The following is a 12,267-nucleotide window of genomic DNA, read 5'->3' as shown; positions in this document are numbered from 1 at the left end:
GAAACAATTTATGTGGAACAACATCCAGGTTTTGTAAACGAAGGACATCCTGATTATGTTTATATCTTAGATAAGGCATTTTATGGGTTAAAACAAGCTCCACGAGCCTGGTATGCAACTCTTACTTCATTTTTGAAGCAATCTAAATTTAAACAAGGATCAGTTGACCCCACATTATTTCGTAAGAAAGTTGGGAATCATCTAATGCATGTTCAAATTTATGTTGATGACATTATTTTTGGCTCAACTGACCCTGTTTTGTCTAAAGATTTCGAAGACTTGATGAAGAGTAAGTTCGAAATGAGCATGATGGGAAAGATTAATAATTTTCTTGGTTTAAACATTCGTCAAAAAAGAGAAGGAATTTTCATAAATCAAGAAAAATACATGAAGAATCTGCTTGAAAAGTTTGGGATGCTGAATAGCACAAAGTTACGAGTACCAATGGCAATCGGCATAAAACTAACTCCTTCGTTAGATAAACCATCTGTTGACCTAACTCTATACAGGAGCGTGATTGGATCTTTACTTTGCTTAACAACAATTAGACCTGATATCATGTTTTCTGTGTGTAACTATGCCAGGTATCAATCAAATCCTCGAGAACCACATCTCACTGCTGTGAAAAATATCTTTCGTTATCTCAAAGGAACATCTTCGCTTGGATTGTGGTACCCTTCGAATACTGGATTCTTTATTCAAGCTTATTCAGATGCATATTTTGGAGGATGTAGCCTTGATAGGAAGAGCACAAGTGGTGGATGTCAATTACTTGATGGGAAGTTGGTAAGCTGGCAATCGAAAAAGCAGACATGTGTTTCTATCTCAACGGCCGAAGCTGAATATGTTGCTGCTGCTGCATGCACTTCACAGATAATTTGGATTCAAAATCAATTACGTGATTATGCAATTAATATGAAAAAGATTCCTTTATATTGTGATTCACAAAGTGCAATAAGAATTTGTCATAATCCTATGCAGCATTCGAAGACCAAACACATTGCTCTTCGTTATCACTTCATAAAAGATCATATAAAGGATGGGAATATTGAAGTTCATTTTGTGAAAACAACTGATCAGTTGGCTGATATTTTCACGAAAGCATTAGATGAAAAATCGTTTATGAGGATTCTGGTAAGGACTTGGAATGGTTGATGGTAATTCAATTTCATGCGAAAAAGGAGATTGAAGGTTCGATAATGATAATTCACCGACACATCATCAACGGATAAGGTTACTGTTCATAAGTCACTCTTCGTATGCTTCAAATTCGTATGATTGGTATTTTTCATCACATTTTAAAACTTCGTAGGATTACAACAAGTACTTTCGTTTATTTTGTTTTGTTCTTTATTTTCGAAAAATCAAAAACATCAAAAATATTTTCGTTTTGTTTTGCTCTTTATTTTTGAAAAATAAAAAACATCAAAAATGTTTTCGTTTTATTTTGTTCTTTATATTCCAAAAATCAAAAACAACAAAAAGATTTTATTTCTTCTTTCTTTTGAGTACTTTTTTGTAGCTATTCTTGAAGATGTGAAGAGGCAAATATTTGCAGATTCTAGGGTCAGATATAAATTTCTAATCTTTGAATTTCAATTTTTTAAAAAAACTAGTTAAGATGTCCCTAGAAGCATGCTGCTGCATGTTGTCCGAAGCCTTGAATTGACTCGATGTTTGAAAGCCTTGATGAAAACTTTCATACGAAGATTTCTACCCAATAAGGCTTATATTCACATGAGTCCAATGAGCTACCTTACTCTTCTCACATGAGTTAAGAGTTTTCTGTTTGGTCCAAATATAACACAGGTACACTTCGGATCTTCACCAATCTTTTTCATCTAAAATTTCTTTCACAATGACACACGAAGACATATGTCCAAGAGGTCTTTGATCAAACCAATCGAGACTTAGACATATCAACAATCTGTGTTAATGATCTGACATCATGAGACCGTGATGAAAGTGAAACCCAAATTTCTTGCAAATTAAGGAATTGACGGGGAACTATGTTCCAGACTTTACGAAACTTTTGTTTCAGTATCTATTTTCAAAACTCCAAATCATATAAGTGATCTTGATCAAACATTCGAAACCCACGGTGTTTATTACCCAACAAGATCCAGGACAATTGTTTTCCATGAATATGATTTTCGTGTGAGTTTACTTCGAATCCAAAAGTTACATTCAATATTTTTTAAAGCACACTTGTCACCGACTACACTGGTCAAATAAGTAATTTTTGTTACAGTTACTCACCTTATGTTAAGGCTGATATGTAACGAAATTCGTATGCCACCCATTGAAACCTTGAAAAAGAAGCCCTTCGATACTTATTTACAAGTATTCGATTGTAATTCATGCGAAAATACACAAGCTGTTGATTATCTCTGTTGATAATTAACGAAGCAATCTTTGCCCGGGATTTCATCTGCCTTCGTGTCAAATTGTAGGTTTGACATCACTACATAACCAAATTTTTTGTTTTACTTTGCTTCTTATCTTTATTATGTTGACTCACTGCACTCACGAAATCCTTGAGGTTCTAAGTAACACCAACCCAGGCTGATGATTTCAAACATCCGGTATATAACTTCGCTTTTCAAGCCAAAAGTGAAAGAGCCTAACTTCCATCTGAAGGGGTTCTGACGGTTACAATTCCATTGGGTCAATAAATAAAGGCTGTTTGAGAAGACATTTTATATTACTTCCGGTTTTCAAGGCGATGTGACAGTTACTTTTTGACGCATGGTTACTTTATCATCATCATGATGCGCTTTTCTCGGTGACACGTCAGCAAGCATTAAATGCATATCCCGCTTTGATTTTAAATTGAAGAGTTACATATAAAAGGGGATTCAAGGGTTCATTATCAGTTTACGCTTTCATCTTACTAAAGTTTCTCTGATAATCATCTGCTTTCAAACCCTAAAAATGGCGACTGAAAATCCTGATGCTACTCTTTCTCATACAACTGATGATGTTACTTCTCTGCCGATCATGAAGATTCAGGGTACTAATTATCAGGTTGAATCAAATGTTTCTCTGTATCCTGAAGAATTGAAAATGCTGGTAGTTGCTCTGCAAACCTTGGTATTATCAAAGGCCATGTTCAACTCATTCTCTGTTCCTCTTTCTTGGTTATCTTAAGCCAGTTCAACTACAACATATTCAAAAGCTTTGGAAGCTGTTACATTCAACCTCATCAATGATAAAAAGGTTAGGTTATCAAAGAAGCTTTTCTGCCAAATCCTTGCCATACCAAATTCACCACCATATGTTACTTTTACCTTTCCACAAATCGTACACATGTTCAATGAAATGGGTCATCAACCCCAATTGATAAAGATAAGTGACTTCAAAAAGTCAAGGTTACCATGTGTATGGAATTTTCTGTTTGGGATTTTTCTTCGATGTTTCACTAGCAGAACGCTTGGGCTCGATAAGGGAAGAATGGAGGTGTACGCCATGGTTGTTGGGTTGTACTATGATCTTCAGGTTGATTACTTAACATAACTGTGGAAGGAGTTTCAGAAAAGTATCGAAAACATGAATGTTGTTCATGGCATTTCGTGTGCTCGATATTGAAGTCTAATTTTGTAGCATTTCTATGAAAAAGAAGGTATTTTAGTTCCAGCGGAAGAGGAGAAAGCTGTGTTTCACACTTATAGTTGTCTGAAGGATGTAACGGATGATTTAGATGTATTTCCGTTTGCTGCTCGTATCCCTGACGCCATGTTAAAAAGGAATGATCCTTCAAACCGAGTCTTGGTTTCTTACTTAGAATCCATAGATACTTATGTGGAAACTGGGATTCTCTTACAACAGACAACTGAAAAGAAGTCAAAGAAGGCGAAGAAGGTTGATGTTGGGTCTTCGGGGATAGAGGTTATGTGACAATCGTCAATCTTGAGTCAAGTCAAATCACCAAGTCAAGACCGGTCAACTCGATTAAACCTTGTGTATTAGGGTTTGTGTTATGTTCATACTGTATAACTTGCTATATTAATGAGAAACATCACTTGAGAAAAGTCTTGTGTTAAAAATTTCCTAAACCCTAGTTCTAATCAATGATCTAGAACGATAAAACAATGTTGCATACTCATCGGGAGTGTGTAAGATCCTTAAACAAGGCTTAACAGGGTTCACGAACCATACATTTCGATGCTGGACACTCACAACTATCCCACATGGAACCTCTCTCAATCGTTTCCACACTATCTCTCTCTATGTCAAACCTCTCCCAAATCTCTCTAAGTATGCGAAATCTCTCTCAAATACCTCTCTGTATTAGAAATCTCTCCAAGAATGTCAAATCTCTCCCAAATCCCTCTAAGTATGTGAAAACTCTCGCAAATATCTCTTTGTATGAGAAATCTCTCCAAGAATGTCAAATCTCTCCCAAATCTCTCCAAGTATGTGAAATCTCTCCCGAATCTCTCTCAAATAGTTCCCGTCACTTTTTAGAATCATTTGGGTCATTCCGACGCTTAACCGTGTCAAAAACAGCTTAAAACGGGGTGAAAACGAGAAAAATAGACATTAGGAACCGAAACCAAGAGAGAAGCCTCTTAGGACCCGAAGGTCCTCTTAGGGACTGAGAGCAAGAGGAGCCGAACCGAAACCTTCTAATGCGGAACCGAAACCTCCTGAGCCGAACCGAAACCTTCTGATGCGGAACCGAAACCTCCTGATGCCGAACCGAAACCTCCTGAGCCGAACCGAAAGTACTGTTCACCAAACGAACCGAAGGAACTGTTCACTACTGTTCACTACAGTACGTTCGGTTCTGACATTCTCGCCTCTTATCCCGAACCGAACCCCAATGACCCTTCGGACCGAACCCTCGCCCCTCGCTCTCGCGTCTGACTCGCCCCTTTCGTTTCCCTCTGTTCGCTTCCGGCTACAGTCCTCAGCGTGGACCGGGTCTCGGCCTAGGGACCGAACCTCGGCCTAGGATCGAGAGGTCTCGCTGGGAACTCATTTTCTCCCGGTTTTCGCGTAGTTTTGCGTTTAAGGCCCGTTTTTAATTATTTTAACGTGGGAATTTCACCCAAAATCATATTTTAACATAATAAACCCTAAATATTCACAATTTAATCATATTTTCATAAAAAATATTTATTTAAATAATGAAAGCAAGTGGGAAAAGTACAAAGAGGTGGAGTGTTGACTTTGCTTTACCTTTTAACACAAGCAACCACTCCCACACCCACTCTATGACCAGCCACACCCCCCACCTTACCTAGGTCACATCAATGTCTTTTCCACTCAATTATCCCTCTTTCCCACGTTTTTTAGGGCTGAATATTCATCCTCTCTCCTCACTTCTCTCATTTGCTCTCATTTCACAAGAAGATCAAACTCTTTCATCTCTCACTTTCTCTCTCTAGAAATTCGAGATTCAAGGGCTGATCTTGAGTTTTTCCTCCACATTTGGTAAGCATAATCCATTCTCTTTATGATTATCTCAATTATTTCCACTCAAATCATGGATATCTTACACAAACTCTCTCATAATTGTGTTAGATCTTCGAATCTTCAAGTGATTCTTCAAGTGTTCTTGGGTTGAACACTTATCTTCTTCAACACTTACCTACTGAAATCACTTAAGGTGAGTTCATACCCCTACATTTTCATGTTTTCTCAAGTTTTAAGGGGGGGAATACAAGTTAAAACACTAAGAACATAACTAAATTTCTCTAACAGCCTTCATCGGAAAAGTTCAACTCCATTCACGGACTGTTTTGGGTATCTTAAACATTTTTGTTTTCAAAACTGTACAAGGTGAAATTAGTTCAAGTTCTTATCTTTAAAATGGCTACTTGCACATCTCCATACGATTTTTCTACAATTTATGGTGATTTTTACAAAACTGCCTATCATTTCAAACAACAATCCGGACCAGTCTGTGATTTTGGACTTATTCACTCAAGTTGGAGGTCATTAAAAATCGTGATAAAAATTATGAGTAAACTAGACACATTTTTTGAACTCTCAGAATTTATGGATCTAGTTTTCGACTTCGTATGATTTTTCTATGATTTTTACAAAACTGGGCAGAATTGCTAAAGTTAGCCAACAGCATGTAAATATCATAACACTTTGTAATATGTTGAGCAAAGTGTATAATCATAAGTTCTAATATTTGAATGTGTTTCCTTATTAGTTTATTATTGTGAACTGAAAATAAGTTATTCATATTAAATATTATTCATTCATTTAGAACACGTATTATGTAACTATAAAAAGTATAGTTGGATAAATTCACAACACTAATACATTTCCATAAAAAGAATTCATACATATTATATACATTTTAGATAAACTATAATAGGTATAGTTTATGATGCATCACTCAACACACTCGTACAAAAAGGGTACATTCATACAAGAAAGATTTATATCCACACACATTTCACGTAAACTTGTTAACCTATATTGTGAGACTCTATCTCTCCCCGTACGTCCGAGTGCGGGATATAATTCCTGGTAGTTATAATCAGAATCTCCTTGAGGGAGAACGTGATACTTGTATATAGATCTATATTGGGTTTGACACCCCACACCTTGCTGCTAGCTACAGTGGGACCTGCAGGTCTACGGGTGACAAATGTCATTTCATATTTGCGACGCCTGAGAAACGTTGTGGCAGGTTCACATAGTCACAGTACGATTATAGCGACTCACATAGGGAGATAACAATTCATAAAGTTTACGGGATTTCTTAAAACCGAAGTAGGTTTTAGGTTGATTTAAAATTTTGCTTTCCATATCATTTCAACTCACGACATTTCCACTAAGTAAGGATGATTTCTCATACATTTTGGTCTTGGGTTATAAGGTTACATTTTTCGGATTTAAAGGAAAAATATCGGATTTTTCGGAAACAAACGCGACATTTACCTGTGAAGAACTTCTACTAAGTTTATTAATAAAAGCTTATGAACTCACCAACCTTTGTGTTGACACTTTTTAAAACAACTTGTATTCTCAGGAAAACACTAATCAGATTATCAAGTGCTTTTGAGGATGGGACGTTAAGGCGTCAAACTTTTCATATTTTGTCAACATATTGTAATTGATTTTGAAACATGTAATCCATACAAGTGATGTAACTTTTTCAATTATATATATGTTGGTTGTGTTGCTTAAATTACTATTGAAATTGTGGTTATGATACTATACATGAAGTCCTCCACCCCCGGACGTTTCCGCCATCCTTGGTTTGGGGGTGTGACAGGTTACGACATCAAAGAGTACGAAGCAGGTTCCTATGATCGAACCTGAGCCAATTCAGCCGGAGCCTATTATTCGTGATACCCAGGTAACTGAAAAAGAAGTCGTTCCTTCGAAGACTGGTGTATTGAGACGAATCAAGATGAAGTCGAAGAATAAGCGTCGATCATCTAGTACGAAAGTTGTTCGTAAACCCCAAGTTTCTCATCAAGGAGTGATTTTTAGAGAAATACTTGCCCCTGCTTCTCCTTCTTCGAAAAAGCGATTGGCTGCTGATATGGCAAAACAACTCTCCAAGAAGAAAAAGCGAAGGGTGATTCTTACCTTAGAATCTACTGCAGATGAGGGTGAAACTATTCCTGAGACACCTGAGGCGGATTTGCTTAAAGATTCTTCTCACGTGGATACATCTGTTATTACACCACCCGAAGTTTCGCTTGCCAAGACAATTACTGTGGAGGCTCGAACTTCAGACATCCCTGTAAACATATTTGATATGGATACAAATGTCATCATGGGTGAGGACGATTCGAATAAACAAACAAAAGGTAACCCTTCGAATGTGGTTTCAGATTCTTTCATTTCTTTACCTTCACATACTACCCCTATCATTCCTACAACATCCACAACAGATTCTCCAACTTTTGCAAACATTATTTCACAACCTTTTACCACTCTTTTTCCTTCACAATCAACTGATCCTCAAACCACTACTTCTCCAATAAAAGATTCATTCATGGATACTGAAAATGAATCTGAAGGTTTTGGGGAAACTTTTGAGAATCTGGAATTTAATGAGGAGGAAACTGACTTCCCAAATCATATGCTCCTGACGATGAAACAATTCAAGATCTTGAATATAAATCTTAACTCTATTATTCAATCTCAAGCTGATCTTGGGGGAGGTCGTTCTGTATCTAGCCTTGAAGTTGATGGCATGCTGACATTACTTGAAGGGAGATTAACCACAAAAGTCTCTGGAATGCTGAAAAATTTAGAGTCTAGGTTATTGGAGAAGATTGATCATTCTGATCAAAATAATGAATTAAGAGTGAATTCTCAGAAGTCTGGATTTTCATCTGACTTGAAAGATTTGAAGGCAGTTGCAAAAGAGAGGCATGTGATGTTTGTCCAGGATGTAAAGAAGGTGAGAGAAGATGTAAATTTCAAAATTCAGGAGTTACGCGAAGATATGGAGAAAGAAATTTTTGTTGTTCGAACGAAGTTTGATTCCATCAACAAGAAAGTGGACATTATTTGTAAGGCAGTAACTAAGTTTGCAAAGTTATACGAAATTCTGAGCCCTCAGATATCTCAGCTTTCAACAAATGACAACAAAAATTTTCTAGAGTTGTTCGCCCTTTTGAAAGAGCTTAAAAGTCTATCTTCCAAGTCTACTGCGTCTATGCTATCTTCGGAAGATCTGATCCAAAAATTTTCTAAATTTGAAGAGTTACTTATCCAACAACTAGCTCCTCTATCACGCATCTTGTGACATCCCCAAAATCTCGGCCAAAAAAGACCGATTTTCATTTATGCTTTTAAAATAAATTCAGAGTAAATACTTTTGATTTGAAAGAGTTGCAGAATTTGTTCCCAAAAACAAAACATGATAAAACAATGTTTACCAAAGCATTTCATAAAAGAAATGTATTTTTCATTATATAATCAAAACTCGGGGTGTCATGTTCCGATATAGACCAACAAGCATAAACGATAACATTACAAGTCATCCAACAAATATTTACATATACAGACTTGTAAACAAAACAACTTGATGGTTCATCCATCTTACGCCCTTGCGCCACTTCCTGTAATACAAATAAAACTGAGTGAGTCAGGCTTGGGAGCCTGGTGAGCATATAGGGTTTTCAACCCACAATAAATAATTAAATTAATTATTATCAACCAACAATAACCCAGTTACCCATTCCCATTATTCTCACTTTACGTCCCTAAAATAACTAACACAAGGGACCTAATCTAAGAATATTTTCATCGGGGTGACAACACATGCTGCGGGGGTTCCTCAGCAATATAAGTCGAATAAGGCAACCATGAGGGGGATGGAATACAGCGAATGAACACCCAAGTTCATTAACACCTACAGGTTATGAGCCTGCTAGCGTTCCACAGGACTATCTAGAAAACTCCGTGGTCGTCATCTAAATTCCGCTAGATGACTGGATCAAAACAACAACGAGGCCTCTCATCTGTTTATTACACACCAACTATCTACCCATGTTCTACCCAACATATTAGTAGATAAAAACATACATACATATTTTCAAAACCTGTATAGCATGCTTGATCAATACATTTTCCATATAACAGATGAGGCACACACACATAACACGTATTTCATATAGAAATAATCATATCTGTAAGATAGAAGAAAGTGAATATACATTCACACACATAATAACAAAATATACACATAACACGTATCTCGTATAAAATACTCCATACTTGTATTATTATTGCGTTTATGAAAGGTAGTATGCACTCACTTGATCAGAAGATGATCGGACAGCACTACGGCTTGCAGAAGTCGTAATTCTCAGCAGATCTGGAAGATCTCTACGAAAATCGAACTTCTCGCGGGCAGAGCTTCGGCTCGGAAACCGGACTTCTCGGGATCTCGGGACTTGCTTCGGGACTCGGGAATATTACCGGGACTTCGGGGGTAAAAACGTAGATCTTCGGCACAAAAACGAGAGGAAATTAGCAATTAAACCCGGACCCCTCGCATCCTATTTATAGGAGGCTGGAAGCCCGAGTTACGCGGGGCGTACAGCAGTACGCAGCTCGTACTGCTTCCGAAATGCGTCATCGCATGCGTCATCCAAAGTGTCAACACTTTGGCTGTACGCGGGGCGTACTCACTTACGCGGCACGTAAGTCGGATCAGACCTGTGACTCGCCTTTGGATAATGCCTCCGAATTTTGATTTAAAAATAAATACAAATTAATTAATAAACTTCGGAAATTCATATCTTCTTTATACGAACTCTGTTTTCGACGTTCTTTATATCCACGGAAAGGTGAGACTATGCTCTACAACTTTCATTTAGACTCCGTTGGCTAATTTTGAATTTATTTTTATTATTTATTTTTAATAGGCCGGGACAGAAAATTTCGTTATAAATTCATAACTTCTTCGTTTGACGTCCATTCTCGCCTAACTTTTTATCGCTTTGATACTAACAACGAGATCTTCGATTCTTGGTTAGATCACTAAGGCTAAATATCGCTCTAACGTAAATTTCACTTTTTACGTTAATCAGCGGTGCCGATTCTGTCGCGAAACTTCGACAGGTCATAACTTCCTCGTTATAACTCGGATTTCGGCATTCTTTATATTTTCGGAAACCTTGTTTCAACTACTACAACATTATCTAAAGATATAAAGTTTATTTTACACTTAAATTTTGACGCTTGTTTTTATTCTTAATTAATCAAACCACATAATTAAGCAATTAAGCACAAAACACATAATACTCAAATAATACAATCTTATTATTTCAAAACGGGTTACAAAGGTAAACCTAGACCATTACATTGCTAAAATTGGCAAGCCCGGAAACACAGGCGTTACACATCTCCAGTCTTCTTCCAACTACTTATGCCCCACCTACTAGCACAGGGGTGCAAGGGGGAGAAAAAATATTTACAGGATCGTAGACTAGAGGAGGAGATTCGAAAGTGGTGGGGAAGGTATTCTCTTCGAAAATCCCAACAACAAAACCATTAATGACAACAGTTGGTCCAATCACCTCGACAGTTGTAACAACTGTACCAATTACTAAACCGGAAGGAATAGTGATTGGTAAATCTGCTGACATTGGAGGAAGTGCTTCAAAGCCAAAAGTTGATGATGTTGTGTTTGGCTTACAATCAAAAGGTAAAGAAATTTTGATTGAAAAATCTAAGGAGGAAAAGAAAGCAGAGGTTGAGGTTGAGGTTGAAAAAATGAGAATGATTCAGAGTATTATGACTCAAAGGGCCATTGACCCTCCTGGCTTGAACAAAGGAGATCCTTCGAAGCATTACAATTATGAAACAAGTGAAGCTAAAGTTGCATTCAATCACATGTACTCATTTGAGAAAAAGCCCAAGCAAAGTTATCTTGTCACAAATACAGATGCAGGCCAGCTGGATTTCCCTATAAACAAAATGATGTTTATCATGCCCCAATTCAAAGCTGAAAGCAAATTCAAAGAGAAGGACGAAGGAACACACATGAAGATCAGATTTCATGTTGTTCTTGCAAAGCGTGTTGAGGAAGTGTGGTCTTTAACAAAGATCAAGAAAGTGATAAGTATAAAGAAGGATGTGGTTTTCGAAGACACAGTCCAAAATTTGAAATATACAGTGGTGAGGGCAAATGGCAGTGTACATGAATTCACAATTGCTGACTTTCTATTGATGAACTTGTATGATCTTATACAAGTTGCATTAATTCTGAAGGAAAGGTCATTTTCTTATTTGCAAAACACTGAGCCGGAAGAGTTTAAGTTGGGATTTACTCACATCAAAATCTTCATTGAAAATTATTATGAATGTCTGGCAATGACAGATGTGGAGTTGGCTACAACAAAGGGTCTTGAAATTACTGCTCCAATGAATCCTTCAAAGACACAAGCAGAACTTAAAAGATATGCTAATAGAGAAATCTGCTTGAAACCTTTTGGTTTAGTCTTTTCTGGGAAGGATAAGTCTGGAAGATCGAAGAAATTTTTGTTTCAAGATGTTGAAGTAGAAAGATATTCGACTTCGCAATATACGTACTTAATTATTCGTATGAATCATTGCAAGAAGAATAATGAGGGAGACAAGAAGGAGCTTAAGAAGATAATAAGTTGGTACACAGAAATACGAAGAGTTAGGGATTGTAATGAGTCGAAGTCTTTTGTACTCTTCGTATGGATTATAATATATTTTACTAAGGCATTGTATTTGAAGCTTAATGTTTAGTCCTTAGTATATTTTTTGTAAGCTTTTCTTTCATATAAATAGGAGTGTTTA

This window comes from Lactuca saligna, chromosome 2, assembly GCF_052625555.1.
Source record: "Lactuca saligna cultivar CGN05327 chromosome 2, ASM5262555v1, whole genome shotgun sequence".
NCBI classification, from domain to species: domain Eukaryota; kingdom Viridiplantae; phylum Streptophyta; class Magnoliopsida; order Asterales; family Asteraceae; genus Lactuca; species Lactuca saligna.
The sequence above is the reverse complement of the archived record's forward strand: the minus strand, read 5'-3'. Positions refer to the sequence as shown.